Source organism: Lepisosteus platostomus, chromosome 13, assembly GCF_059453375.1.
Source record: "Lepisosteus platostomus isolate fLepPlt1 chromosome 13, fLepPlt1.hap1, whole genome shotgun sequence".
NCBI lineage: Eukaryota > Metazoa > Chordata > Actinopteri > Semionotiformes > Lepisosteidae > Lepisosteus > Lepisosteus platostomus.
Window position 1 is genome coordinate 10,592,730 of NC_142623.1, and position 10,407 is coordinate 10,603,136.

At 41.9% G+C, this 10,407-nt stretch overlaps 1 long non-coding RNA gene across 1 annotated transcript; it reads left to right on the forward strand.

Annotated features, from left to right (window-relative positions):
- The first annotated feature begins 275 nt into the window (after positions 1–275).
- LOC148649879 (uncharacterized) lies at positions 276–10,307 on the forward strand. The gene is made up of 3 exons (XR_015925957.1): positions 276–408; positions 547–657; positions 9,264–10,307. It is a non-coding gene; the product is annotated as an uncharacterized LOC148649879 (long non-coding RNA).
- The last annotated feature ends 100 nt before the right edge of the window (positions 10,308–10,407 follow it).

Genomic DNA, 10,407 nt, shown 5'->3' on the forward strand with positions numbered 1-10,407 from the left:
CACTATTTATTAGGTTCCTTGCAGTTTAAAAATGAATTGTTCTGTCTCCACTAGGCCTGCTGCGGTATTCGGCAACGGAAAACCAAGCGAAATCGGTGCCAAAATCGAAAATATCCCATAATTTAGGGATGTTACATTTTATTCAGGGACAATTAATTACATCTCTTTTTCTTTTAACTGACTATTTTAATTGAGTAAACAAAACTACGAGAATCAGCAGATTTTATTTCCACGTTTGCTGGAACTACAGCGAGAAATGAGAAATATAGTAATATTGAAAATATTATTGAAAATAACGGTCCTGAAACGTGTTAAGATTTTGCTGAAGAGATTATATGATTAATCTAATAGTGAATGCCTAGGCCTTGATTCTTCGATTTAGGTTTGACAAATCGCCGGAATTTGTAGGTATACCATCCGGCTTGATCTGTCGGCCCAAAGAAAAGAGAGAAAAAATATTTTATCTTTAGATTTTTAAAATGTCAGTATTTTGTTTCTGACTTTTCTTTATTTAATGACATAACGTAATGTCTTTTTTTTTCTCAGAATCTCGAATTTATAGATCGGATCCCAAATATAGTTTGGCCTAGCTGGTAAAAACGGGCCGGTCCTTCTGTTTCGACTGATGATAGACCTGGAGAAGACTCACACGCCGAGGTACTGTTATTTCTTTCTGAACTTACAGCACAATGTGTTGTGTGTTCTATGCAAAGAACATTGTATAAAATATAATATCCTGCACTGGAGAACTTTTGTATGTTCAGGGTAACACGAAAAGCTAATACCCGATACAGACGTCTGTCAAAATGAAACGTTAATGAATGAGCTGATTGTCATTATGATTTATTTCCTGCTTTTATCCCGGCTGCAGTTGTTCTTTTATTATTGTAATCGGTCAGCCGCTCCAATTACGAGGATTTGACTAGCAAATAGAGTTTTTTTTTTATCCTGACAGCAAATAGTTAATGCGTAAAATTAATAGTAAACATATAGGATCATGCGTAACCCCTCCTAGCAAATGCGACACGTGTCTTGGTGTAGCCTGTGCCCCATCTCAGTGAAACCCTTGGGTTTTGTGTTCTGTCCTGAGCACTAGAAAATTCGCTTATTTATTTAGTCATTTCTCCCCGCTGTCGGGTAATATATATCTGTGCACTCGGACGAGCACGTCGTCTCCTCGAAGTACTGAAGAGAGGAGATATTTAGGCCAAGTTTGACTCGACTGTCTCTTTAATATTTCATACCCGTCTAGACATGCTTTTAGATGGATTCACTTTTTGCTAGTTATTTTTGTTGTTCTTTTTATCAGTGGTAAAATATTAGTGCTTTAACAACACACCAAGGTGCGCTTGCTGGTTTCTCTCAAATCCACACTGGCCTGGAGTATCTCATTCAGGATCTGTTAACAGTAAAGCTGTATACTTTACTACTGCTACCGAACAAAAATCCAATGTATTTATTGCTTCCGAACATGTATTTCCAGGGTTATTCCTAGGTTTAGCTTTTCGCATGACACCATGACACCAAAATACAGTCGATTAGAAAGCAGGTGTTAAAAGTGCGAGTCTACGTTTAAATGCAGAAATATCGGTGGGTGACTGAAAGAATCTTCCAGTCGCGCAAGACTGCATATGTAGGTCAAACTCGCAGCGCTTTGCAACTTTTTGGGGGGGGTTCTTGCATTATTAAACAAATATCTTGGTCAGTAAATTAGTATCATTAGGAAATTAAACTTGTTGACACAAGAAAAAAAGATTTCCATGGGTTGGCTATGTTGAATTTATTGTATTTCAAAACAAATAGTCGACATGCACTGAACTATGTTTTTTTCCCCCTGTGCTTAACTTCGAATATCGCCAGCTGTTTTAACGGTGTTCTTGTTGGCCTCTTGTTTTAGGCTTTGACCTCAATCAGAGCGGACAGCTCTAACTGTAGTTTGTTAACATGCAACCCGGGCGGCTTTTACGAACCCTGTGACGAGACTCAGACCAGCACCTGTGCCGACTGCACACTGTGGTTTGTACAACTTATATTAAGTGCGCATCAGTTTAACCACGTTTTTTTGTAATTTAACGTCAAAAGCCTAAAGACGTAGCTAAACAATGAGCATTATCGGTACTGGGAAATAGCAGGCAAGCAAAAATAATTTGTGAGACATGACAATTTAAGCAGTTTTTCCAACCAGAATGTTCAAACCTGAATTGTTAGTTCCCACAGCCTCCAAAACCCTCAGAACAATGGCAGGCATGAGATGCCGAGACCTATTTCAATCACCTTGATTAGCAGAATACCACTTTGCCTTTCGCCAGAAATGCCTTTGAATATTTACCAGCTTAATTGGACGGGGGGAAAAAAAGAGCAGTCCATTAATAAAACTGCCCCCCCTCCCCCAATTCCTCCAACAGCCCTACACTGTGTTATTTAATCATATAAATTTCTATTACACCCGCAGATTCTGTGAAAGGGGCATTAGTATTCTGCTGGTATATGCACTGCCTGACACTCAACGCAGACTGGAGTTTGCAGTAAGGATCATTAGTATTGTCCTCAACAAAGACTGCAACCTGTTCGTTTTCTATACTGTAGATGTGTGTGTGTATAATATAAATGCAGAAATTGCTCTCTTCCCCGTAGGCACCAGGGTTAGTTTGCCCTGCTGTTTCCCTTGTTGACCTGTTCCGTTTCCTTCCCTTAGATCTTGAACATAAAAGGTGCTCGTGGCTTCTCTCTTGGCATTCACCGCGTGCCTTAATTGTATAAAATTAAATCAAGGTCCACTGTGAACACAAAGAGCTCAAACCCAAGATAAACATCCCTGTCGGGTTTGCCCTGCTAAGCTCCTGCATAGCAACACATGTGCACAGATCCCCTCTCCTGTCTGTTCCAGCATCCATCTGCCTGCATAGATCAACCCATCATTCGTCTTTTCCAACTGACCAGTTTGCCCCTCGCTGCACTCCCCCACGCTGACATGCGTCCACACGCGTGTTTGCATTACACAGATCGATCGGATATATCCATGCAGGTCTCTGTATGGAAACACGCCGGCGATCCCCGACACACACAGAAGCAGCCCTGCGTCCTCGCTTGCTGCCTGCACTGTACTGTGTGCGCACTGCCGGCGGGGCTGGAATCAACAACACCAGGAAGGAATCGAAAAGGGAGAAAAAAAAGAAATTGCCTTTCCCGCACAAAACAGTCATGGTAGTCTCCAAATCTTAACATGCGACTGCAGGAGATAAGAAAAAAGCGAAGTTAAATTTCAGCACACCCACGTATACCTACTTTATAAATAAACAGTAGACGGACGGACGATGTTAGTCTAGGTAAAGAGCAGGATACCATTGCAGATGCACAAGGAGAAAGAGTGTGAGAGAGACAGAGAGAGAGAGAGCGAGAGAATAATAGATATTATATACCTTTGTTGTACGACAATAAGAGTAGTAGAGGTACCTGGTTGCTAAGTCATTCTTGCAGATCTCTTCTTGGATTGTCGCAAAACAAAAGAGGAGGACATGATCAGTTTCTATCATACATAACAGAGTAACACCATTGCAATTAGTACTATGCTCTTATTATACCTTTTCGAATTTCCTGAACATTGCAAGTCAGCCCTGTTTTGGTGTTTGTAAGCATATGCCTTAGAAGTAATGTTGATCTAATAGGCAGGGATTGCTGTCTCTCTCTCTTCTCTCTCTCTCCTCTCTCTCTCTCTCTCCCCCTGTGCTATATTCTTGCACACGCCTGTACGTAGCTTTTAAAACGATGCAAAAAAAAAAAAAAGAGCCCTACATAGGCTTCAGGGTCCAGAGTAGGATATAAGCTCCATCTGGTATCAGAGAATCTGTAAAAACAAAAAGGAATTTAAAAAAAATACAGCAATGCACGGAGAGGTTCATATTTTAACATATGTACCTTAACATTCTCATCTCTAGAACTCTTTCTATTCAGGATTGTCTTAGTCATCGCAAGGAAGCCAAGAAAGTCCACTGCCATCATCTGCGCCACAGCTTTAGAGGACTCGATTCGGAAAAGTGTCGGGGAAAAATCCGTTGTTTTCTGCCGAAAACAGGCAGGCGCACGCAGGTCCATCCATCCTGGTCTTGTTCGGCTTGACCATTGCGGCAGGGGTCCGTGGGAGCCGACCTCTGCACTGGTGTCACGGATAGGGTCTTCTGTGGTAGAAAACAGGGGTGCGCCGTGAGGAGGGGGCAGTAGGATTGGGGATGGGGGGGTAAGGGCTTGCAGCATGGAGGGGGTTGGGCGCGGAGGTGGGGGGAACGGGGTGGGTCCAAGGTAGGGGAGGCGGGAGGTGGGGGGGGTGAGGAGTGGGGGGTGTTGAAGGTTGCCGACAAAAAAAAACAAGTCGGATTCCGTTGGACTCTGAGTGTTAGCCCCCACCCTGCCCCGCACGAGTACCACCCCCACCGCCGCCGCCAATGCAAGCACCACCCTGCCCCTACCCACCTCCCCACCCCCCTGCCCTGTTCCCGAAAATTCCTTTTATGTAAGTGGGTCAGCGCAGGAGGAAAAAAAAAAAAAAGGAAACAAAATATCGGTCCGAGGAGAAAGATGGGGAGTTCACTCCGGCTGGCTAGCGCGGGCGCCCAGGCAGACACTGAGCAGAGAGGTGCCTTGTGCTTCAATTTATGCTCTCTGGTTGATACCATCCCCCCCACCTCCCATCACCCTCCCCTTCTCTCCCACCCCCCGAAGCACACACGCATAAGCACACCCTCCCTCTTCTCCCACCCCCATCCTGCCTGTTCCCCCCAGCCCAGCTGATCCAGCCTGGATTAATGAAGGAGCCCCAGCTGCCAGGGATTACACAGGCAATGAGGGACAGTAGGACCAGGAGGACTGATGTCCTGCCCCTGTGAAGACGGCAGCAACCTCCTGACGAGGGGAAGGTGCAGGCGGGCTGGAGGCTGGAGGCACATGTGCCGAGAGATCAGCACAGCAGGGCGACCCCTGACCCCTGGCCTGCTCCGTCATGACATAACGAGACGACACCGAGGTGCCGGGCGTACGGTCCCTATGGCCCTCTGGCTCGGTTTGGCGTGTCCCCATTTTACGCGGTCTTCTGCCTCCCTCATGTTAAAAATGCGGACCGTTTCGGAAAACGGCCCCTGCAGTCGTTTCCTATTTATGTACTGAGGAAGACATAGTAGGGAAAAGATGGCCTTAGCACTGACTCCTCCCTTTGGCATCAAAAGTGTGCCCCCCCCCCCCCCCCACCCCCCATGACCAAACTGCTGAAAGTCCTACTTTCTGTAAATCTCCAGTCGCCTGCTTTGGTTTTTTTGAGCTCCTTTCTAAAGGTGGGAACCAAACCAGAAATAACAAGGTGTCAGAATGGCTTCCTTAAGATACAGCTGCTGATCCAGGACAGCATAGTGCTCTGGCTACAGTGCTTTTTATAAATGTATGTTAGAATGGCACACGGTGGGCTGCAGCTGTATAATTACTTGTGCAATAGCAGGTTTTGAAGTAATGAATTTAATTCCAGAATTTGCACGCAAAATGACAGTTTTTGTGGATTTGTTCAAAAAGATCACCTTTCTGTGCTGGAGCCCCAGGTTTCTGTGCTATAGCACATAAATAAAACAGATGAAAGATGCCGGCCCTGTTCTGAGGATGAACCAACCTGTCATTTTACTTTTGGAAATGGAACTTACACATTTTCTATTTTTATTTGAACTCATCTCTTCCAGTTAAAATGAAGCCTTGTATTGAAGAGTCAAAACACAGCTCTACCATGTTTCTGGATTTTTTAGATTTCTTTATTTTGATAAAAGAAAGCCTTGTTCCTTTTATTTTTTGTTTGTGAAAAGGATTGAAACTGCATTTAATTTCCAAGATAGAGTTAATCTTACCTTTGTGCTTAACGTGAGCGAATATGAGCAGTTTACTGAATGTTAGATAATGTAAGGCTGTTTTTTCAAGGTTTTAGTATTGATTGTGGTTTTAACAAACCTAAAATGAAAGAACGTTTGACACAAATCTAGTACTTCACAGGCAATAAATAACATGGCTATGGTTTCAGTGGTAGTTTGTTTGGATTTTAAGGAAAATATAGCCTCCTTTTTATTCCAGCTTTTTGACATGATGGTATGATTGGTAGGAAAGTGAAAAAAGGAGGAGACAGAGTTAATTCCTGAACAGGGTAGCATTCTGGGATTAACTGATGATCTTAATACAAAATTGTAAAAAAGAATCTACTGAGATTTGAATAGGTTCTGACAGATAGGGATCTCTGTGTGTCTCTTTTTAAAACAGAGCTTTAGGGTATGGAAGTAGCTGAGTACTGAAAGAATGACTATGTGATTAGAGCAGAGTACATACATTTTGTGTGTTCTTTCTGTGTCCCTTCATATTGACGTATGTATGTAGCATCTGATTGTGAGAGCCCCCCTTAATCTGTTCATATTTCACTGTATTGTATCTGTCTGCTTCAGGCCTCGTGATGTTTCAGCTTTTAGCATTTTAGTCAGGGCTCTGCTTTTGCATGTTGGAACCTAGATTTCATCGTTTAGTTCTGCGAGACTGTGGAAGAGTTTTGAATATTACCGTGCAGTGTATTTACTGATTTTTGTTAATTACTCTTGTGTCGGAGATGTTATTTATGGGTGGGAGATTTACGCAGTGCGATGTAAATTGAGTTGTCTGACATTTGTATTCACGTCTGTTCAGATACATTACCAGTCTTTCCTTCCATATAGCTATGTTAAAGAATAGCTCCTGCCTGCTCTTCTGAGGGCGTGGCGATCAGCGATCAGGATAGAGATTATACATAATTGGTGTGATAGCCTGCTCCATGCATTGTTTTTGATGTCGTGCAGGCAGGGCTTTCATTTAATTTTTAATTTATATTAAAAATACATTTTACATTTAGCTTTACAGGGATTCATATGATATTTTCCTTTTTTTTTCTGAAATGAATCGATGTTTAATTTTAATTCTAAATAAAATATTTAAAGTTTTGCACAAAGCGTTCCCTGGCTTTGAGAGAACAGGCGTCTGCAAAGTCTGTTTTAGGTGATTACTGTATATGGACATGGAATGGAAATGTATGCATATTCATACAACTACACATTCATAATTCTGATTTGTCTCAGACTGCCTGCAGTGCCAGATCACATGCTTATTATCACACATAATATAGCACATGTATATTAACTGCTTGTGCAGTTCGCAGTCACTTTTATGGGTTGAAGTTTTCATCTAAACATATTTATCAAGTACGTTCCTAAACTCCTTTTAATGAACACTATACAGGCATGATTTAAAATATACAAAAAATACAAAAAGCTTAAATGTCATTTTAAGATAATTTAAGAAATATATATAGATATACTGTAAACTGTACCATGAATGTGAGCGGTGTACACTTTTACATTTTTACAAAGAACAGAATTAACCTTTTTTCAAAAAGAACATTTTCCACTGCAGTTATGTTAAGTTTGCACATTAAAAACAATTACAGATCGCTGTTTCTACTTTGGCTTAAAAACATGACAATAGCAAATGACCCACCAAATGGTGATCTCAGCTCCCAAATCTGTTTGCGATTAATTGTGAAATGTACTGTTTTCTGTAGAGTGCCTTGAGGTGCAGAAAAAATCTTGAAATTGCTCTGTTACAGAATATTTTAATGTACCTTTTCTGTATATTATAGTGCCACAGCCCATTTCAGGAGTAAGTGGCTTGCTAAAAAGGATGTAGAAATGGGGAGATTTTTGTAGCTGTGGAAGAGTGAATCTGGGTGTCCTAATAATTTTGACGGGAGGTTAATACAGCAGTTCTGGGCATGTTCCAACTTCTTTATCCAGACACGTGCATGGTCACTGGTCAAACAAACACCAACAGCCAGACCTGACCTGCTTCTAAAAGCCCTGTGCCTTCTTGTCCTACATTTATTGGAATTAAGCTTCTGATTTTTTATTTGGTTTCTTTCCGCTATCGTTTTTAACTCACATGATAAAATCTGAATTAAGAATACAGGAAGCAAATTAAGGTTGCGGATTTGCAGGGCACAGCAATAGGCTTTTGATGACGTCTAATCTGTAGCATGCAAACATAGCAGAAAGCCATATCCCCCAAGCTGGTATGAACCTGCTTACTACATTATACACAGAGAGAGTCATTCCTGTTCTCCTGCAAGCATGCACGCAGACAGACACGTTCTCAGTACATACATAATACATTTTGAGCCTTGTAGTGAGACTGAGGTACTACCATCAGACACTGATTTAAATGCAGCAACATCCTTAATGGTGGTGTAGATTTGTATAAATGTGAGACTTAATCTCCCACAAGAGGAAGAAAATGAATTTGTTCTGAATGTAAAGATTTCTATTTGAAATTCCTAAAAAACCCTTACCCACGGAAATCCTAAGGAATCCTTAATTCCTAAATGTTTTGGTCATTCACCATGTTAGCGTTTTCTGTGGTTTGGGATTTCGGCATTTGTTCCTAAGAACAAAAACAAATCTACATGCTGTATCCCACAATCAAAACTACAACATGTTGTTCTTTTTCTGTGCTTTTGTCATCCAAACTAATTGTTGTGCATTTTGCAACAAATTACAGTGAGCCCAATCTAGCTTTTCTTCTGTTATCACTAAATCACTTCTCCTAGTTTACAACAAGCCAGAATCTCTCCTGGGCACACAGGACACAAGGCACTTGCAGTAAAGAACTGCTAAAAACAGCGGCCCCCTTCATTTTACCCATATTATTTATTTTGAGAGTAGAGTTTGATCATCTTTTGTGGTCTTTTCATGAGAGATGCCATACTGGTTTGAGTTTCTTAAACAAAATGTGCTTTTGCCCCAGTGGATGTCTCCCAAGGTCAGCTGCCGATGTGACTGCACAGTCACTGTGCGGATGTGTGCTGGGCTTCTGTGTTTAGTTTCGGAAGTGTCACAAACTGTAAATTCTTCCTGAGCTTATTAACGAGTGGACCCCATGCACTTAATTCTGGGAGTAAAATGAAAGATCGGAGACCTCCCCTTGTATCTCATGCACAGGTTCATTAAAATGATGTGTTCGTAATTAAAAAAGTAATTAAGGGTGCTATTGTAAACTGCAGCTTAGAGGGGCCTCTGCTGCACAAACTGCTGTTGGGGGCACAAGGAGTGTGAAACAGAATATCAGGAGATGCACAATATAATACGCTTTTTCAGCAAATTCTGAAATATACTGTAGCTTCTGCCATTTATATCCATCCATCTGTTTTCTAACTGCATCTTCCCATACAGGGTCATGGGGGAGCCAGGGCCTATCCCAGCAAGCAACGGGCACGTGGCAGGGTGACACCCTAGATGGGACGCCGGACTGGGGGAGGAAACCGGAGCACCCCGAGGAAACCCCACGTGAATATGGGGGAAACATACAACCTTCACACAGACAGCACCCAAGCTCTGAAATTGAACCCAGGGCCCCACTGCTGTGACACAGTAATGCTAACCATAGCACCACCATGGTTTTCTAAATCCTCTTCTGATTTTCCCATTCTCTTGAATACAGTCAATACATCAATTCATTTCTGAAACACTTTTTCCAGTTCAGGGTCACGAGGAAGCTGGAGCTTATCCCTTGAACCTGTGCTCCTGGAAGTATTTGGACGTACCAGACAGTGGTTTAGCCCATTGAGCTATCTTGGCTCTTATTGCGGTGGATCTTTTTGTTTTTAAATACTACTGCAGATACCTTTGGAGCCATTTTGCTTTGACATAACTTAGTCCGTATTGTGGGAATATTGAATAAGCCTAGCCAAACAATTCAAGGCCCGTTGCTGCAGGCTGCATTGTGCCTGTGACTATTAAGAAAGCATTAGCACCTGCCTCTCTGAAACCCTTGCAGTTATTGTAATGTCACATGTGGATCGTCAGATGGGAGATTTACTTCATTCCAACAGCGCTTTCATCTCCCCGGGCCACGCCTGTGATGGCTGATCGTCCCCAGTATTATCAATATCACCGATTCAAAGGGGATTACAAAACACCTTGGGAAAAATCAAGGGCTGTCGTAGGATGCAAATGGTCTTGAGTGAATTGAAAAGCAAATTCCTGCTTTATACTTTGAGTATGAATTTACTTCATACTTTTTACATTAAAGTAAAAAAATCGCTTCACTGCTGTATAAAATGCAACTTGTTTTCATTCATTTTGACCCCCCCAAAAAAAAACACTGATCACAGCAAAGGTCCTGACAGATAGAGTGTAGTGGTGTCGTATGACAGAAGCAAAGGGGTTATATGTGAATCAGAACAATCCAAACCAGTTTTACTTTGAAGACTGGCCAAGATGTGTGTTTATATTTTTTAAGCATTTATGGACTTCAAAATGATATTTTTGTAAAGAAAGATCTCTTGATATTTGCGATATTTAAAAATGAAGAGGT